The following is a 4,686-nucleotide window of genomic DNA, read 5'->3' as shown; positions in this document are numbered from 1 at the left end:
TTACCATCCACTGATGAACAACAAGATGTACGATGTTACAAGAATATCTTTATTCAACTGTACCGTAATTCTTTGTTATCATTTGTATATCGGTTTAAAGTCAATTTAGAAACTCGAAAGGCTTGTTCTTCCATTTACACGTTCGAAAGTGTCATATATTCCCGGAACGAGAAGCTGGCTCATCTAAGGGAATTTCGTGAGTAGAAAAGGACTGATTGAAAGAAATATTTCGAAGATAAGGGCATGAACGGAAAAACCATTAAGAAGTGGAACGTGCTTGAATACATATGTTTTGTTGTTCAGTTTATATACAGTTCGGGGTACAAAATCTATAAAATATTTTTATAAACTTTTTCTTTTATTTTATGTCGACTGATTGAAAGAAATATTTCGAAGATAGGAGCATGAACGGAAAAATCCATAAACAGAGTAACGTGTTTGAGTGTGTATTTGTTGTTGTTCAGTTTCCATATATATATATTTCATGTTGGTATTATATACATACACGATTTCTTGCACTATGATGAATAAATTGAGTTCAATTGAATATCTCTCCTTAAATCTGTCAAAATGCCTTCACTTCGGTAGGGGTCTTTTCTTGCGCTTCATTTTCTTTATTTATTTCTGGGGTTATATTTTTATATCCCTGTAAGATTATATTGGAGGTACAGTCTCAAATGATGCAAATAGACAAACTGTGTACTAATCAATGGTGTATAACTTTTATCGAATTCCAGACTTTTATATGAGAAGCATGTTGATTTTTATTATTTGAAATTGACTATTTTAATATTTATGTCAACCACGAAGTGATATATGTTTAGGCTTAAGTCATATTGAGTTTTCAGACAATTTATCTGAACACCATTCCATCAGAAAATAAACCTTTACAATAGCATCAAATTATTATAGATTTCAGTTTCTTTTATATTAAAGGCATTATTACACATACGCTTTTTTGGTCTGAAATGTTTCAGGTGTGACAGAAGCTTCAAGCGTGCAAGTGGTAATTTATGTATATGTACCTCTTCAAGCAGGTAGTTCTATAGAAAACATTGGAGAATTAGGTATAACGCTATCTCTTATTATGTTTGTTTAACAATCTTAACAGGATGTATTATATTATGTTTACTCTAATAAAGTAATTATTCTTTTATCATTGCTCTCTGTCCATTTAACTTTTATGTAACGTTTCAATAGAAGTGTCAATATTTAACATTCTTATAGAACGTTAAAATTATCAGTTTTTAACCCGCCTAATTACAATTATCTTTGTAACAACAAACGTTTTCTTTTTCGCTTTTCATTACACTAACAAAACTAATTTACCGTATACAACCACTATATCTCTAGAGATTAATACTTACTAAGACAAATTTGCAGGTTTTCTTGCAACTGCTGTTGTCTCTCTTCTTGTTTCTTTTCTCGTTCTTCCTGTTTCTTTTGCTGTTCTTATATATATATATATACATATATGTGTGTGTGTGTTCAATAGAGACAATAGGTCTTTCTTTCATTTTTAATTTTTTATTTCTCTTTCATACATTATAAAAACTATAAATAAGTTAGGGATGAAGATGGACTAATTACAACCAATCATTTGATAAGCTTATCTTAGTCTTAATATGGGCTATATATATTTAATAAGAGTAGGTTCATATATTGAAGATATTTTTTTTCTGAAATAATTTTTCTATATAGAGTTTATTGTTTTATGTAGAGTGAAATATGGGAGTGCTATAAATATATCGATTTGAAGCTTACCAAGTAAATTCATCAATATATATAATACCGACATGAAATACATATATATATATATCTAAACTTAACAACAACAAATATATATACTCAAAAACGTTTCTCTCTTTATTCATTTTTCGGTTAATTCTCCTATCTTCGAAATATTTTAATCAGTCAACTGAGAAAGTCCTATATTTTTTCGCGAAACTCCCTGCAAAAAGGAAACATTTATGTTCTTAATCAGTTTTTTTTTTTCAGATTGACCGTTCAGCACAAACGAAGACTGATTGATGTTGATATCGATAGTTAACTCGAAAGTTTAGATATTGGAGAATATGAATAATTTTCCTGTAACGTACCTTTGAAAAGAAACATTTAATACATATATATATGATTAACCGTTCAGGAGATACAGAGCGTGACAGACATTTGGCTATTATATATATAAATAGATGAGCCAGCTTTTCGTTCCGGGAATACGTAACATTTTTGAACATGTAAATATAAGAAGAAGAAGCCTTTTAAGTTTCTAAATTTACTTTAAACAAGTATATAAATTATAACAAGGAATTACGTACAGTCGAATAACGATACTCTTCTAATGTCGTGCTTCTTGTTCATCAGTGGATGATAAAACAGTTGATTCAGAGGAGCTGTTTATGATTTTCTCTGTTTTTTCTGTAAATTGGTTTACTTTGCAAAAACAAAAATTGTGAAATAAGTTAATTAATCGAAGTTAATTAACTATTTATAAGCACATCTTCGTTCATTTCAGGACAGGAAAAGTTTTTTGTTTTTAAGAGGAATATATTTCTGTTGTTTCTGCAATATTATCCCGAAACATATGGTTGCCAATAAGTATGAAATAAATGCAACCAGCTTCGCTAAGATAAAAAATAACTCCACTACAAAAATACAACAGACACAACGAACCATAAACTTATAATAACGAGGTAATATGTTACGATATGTACGATTTTTTTCTAGGTCGTATAGGAAGAGATAAAATTTGGTTTCCAAATAAGTTATGTTCCTGTCGTGAACATTGTTAGGGCTAGATTTTTGGATCCATAAAGTGTAATGTTAGTTTTATCTCAGTATTTAATGATACATTATTTATTCATATATATATATATGTATATATATTTGTGTGTGTGTGTGTTCAATAGTGACAATAGATCTTTTATTTCTTAATTCTTTTTTATTTCCTTATCATACAATATAAAAACTGTATTTTTTGTTCTTACAAAAATAATATAAATAAGTTAGGGATGAAGATGGCCTCATTTCGTCCAATTGTTTGATAAGTAGTATCATATGTTGAAGACAAATTTTCTGGAATAATTTTGTATATAGTGTTAATTGTTTTATGTACAGTGAAATATGGGAATGCTATGAAAATATTTGAAGTGTTACAAAATAAGTTCATCAAATTATAGTCAAATATAAGATATAAGATGATTCTCTTCCAACTAAATAACCTGATAGGATATTTTGAATAACTAAAAACCATATAATGTTATTATCTTTCTCATACATTTTGTATACATTTGATAATATATAAACATTTGTTTGTTTGTAGTTAAGCATAAAGCAGCACTATGGGGTATCTGTGCTTTGCCCACTACGGGTATAGTAACCCGGTTTTTAGTGTTGTAAGTTTGCAGACATACCATTGTGCCACTGGGGGCATATATATAAAAGGGGAAGTATATATTGACAGTAATATTACTATTGGTTGTAGCTTGTATTTATTTGTGGGCTGTCAGTGTGACTTTATTCAGAATTTTGTTCTTTTTTTATTAGCTTGTCACAAAAGTGTTTGTTTGTTTGTTATTAATCACAGAGCTGTCTGTGCTGTGCCCATCACAGGTATTGAAAACTAGGTTTTAGCGTTATAATCCGTCAGACTTACCAACGTGGGAAGTCACAAAAATGAAGGACGTTGTAAATTGTAGTTTGTCTCAGGCAGAAGATAGAAAAAACAACATACAAAAACTCAATATAATGCAAAATGTGAACACCACAAGTAGTGAAGGATATAAAACGTGAGGGTAATTTGAGGGTATTGTTCTACTTTATCTCCTTGGTATATACATAAACATGACAATAACTTACAAATGTTATAAATATCAAAAATGGATGCAAGCTGAACAATCAGTAATGTGATGTTGGCTGAAGACAAAAATAAGCTAATCGGAATAACTATGTAAATAAGGAAACAGAAATATATATTAAGAGCTGTGATTGTATAGTGATTAGGATATTACGTTGGGGCCACAATAACGGAAGTTCAAATCTTTCTCACAGCAGTTTTTTATTTCTTAATAATTTCGATGTATTTCCGGTTTTTAATCTCAGATCGGTATTACAATAATAATGAAAATTGAAGAATCTCTTAAATATTTATTATATGTTTCTATGTTCCCCGAAACGTTTAACCCGCTTTGCTTTATACCTCGTCAATTTATTTATAATATAATAATACTATGTAAACACGATTAGAAACTTATATTTTGCGGTTTCAGTGAATGTCCTATAACCTGGGTATATAGATAAACACGGACGTCGAAAACAGCCGCAAGCTGAAAAATCAAAAATAGGGCGTTGGCCCAAGACAAAAATATAACTCATAGGCACAACTACGGGCTAAATCAAACGAAGCCGTGATCGTCTAGTGGTTAGGACATTGCGTTGTGGCCGCAATAACCCAGGTTCGAATCCTGGTCACGGCACAAATTTTATAGTTCTCATTTATTTCTATTTTTTATTTTTTTGCTCAATTCTGTATTAGAATAATAATGAAAATTAATGCATCTATTACATATGTTTTACGTTTCTGTGCTCCCCGAAGCTCCTGATCTATCTTATGTAGTTATATGTTATAAACTAATTCCTTTTACAGAACGTTAAGCCTGATTTATAGCTCCTTGAAACACAACGATG

The 4,686-nt window shown here is 30.0% G+C and overlaps 1 non-coding gene across 1 annotated transcript; it reads left to right on the top strand.

Moving 5' to 3' along the window:
- Positions 1–4,403: 4,403 nt before the first annotated feature.
- On the top strand, positions 4,404–4,475 carry Trnah-gug. The gene has a single exon. It is a non-coding gene; the product is annotated as a tRNA-His (tRNA).
- The last annotated feature ends 211 nt before the right edge of the window (positions 4,476–4,686 follow it).

The sequence above is a fragment of the Limulus polyphemus genome, unplaced genomic scaffold (genome assembly GCF_000517525.1).
Source record: "Limulus polyphemus unplaced genomic scaffold, Limulus_polyphemus-2.1.2 Scaffold810, whole genome shotgun sequence".
NCBI lineage: Eukaryota > Metazoa > Arthropoda > Merostomata > Xiphosura > Limulidae > Limulus > Limulus polyphemus.
Note: the sequence above shows the minus strand (reverse complement) of the source record. Positions and strands in the feature narration are given on the sequence as shown.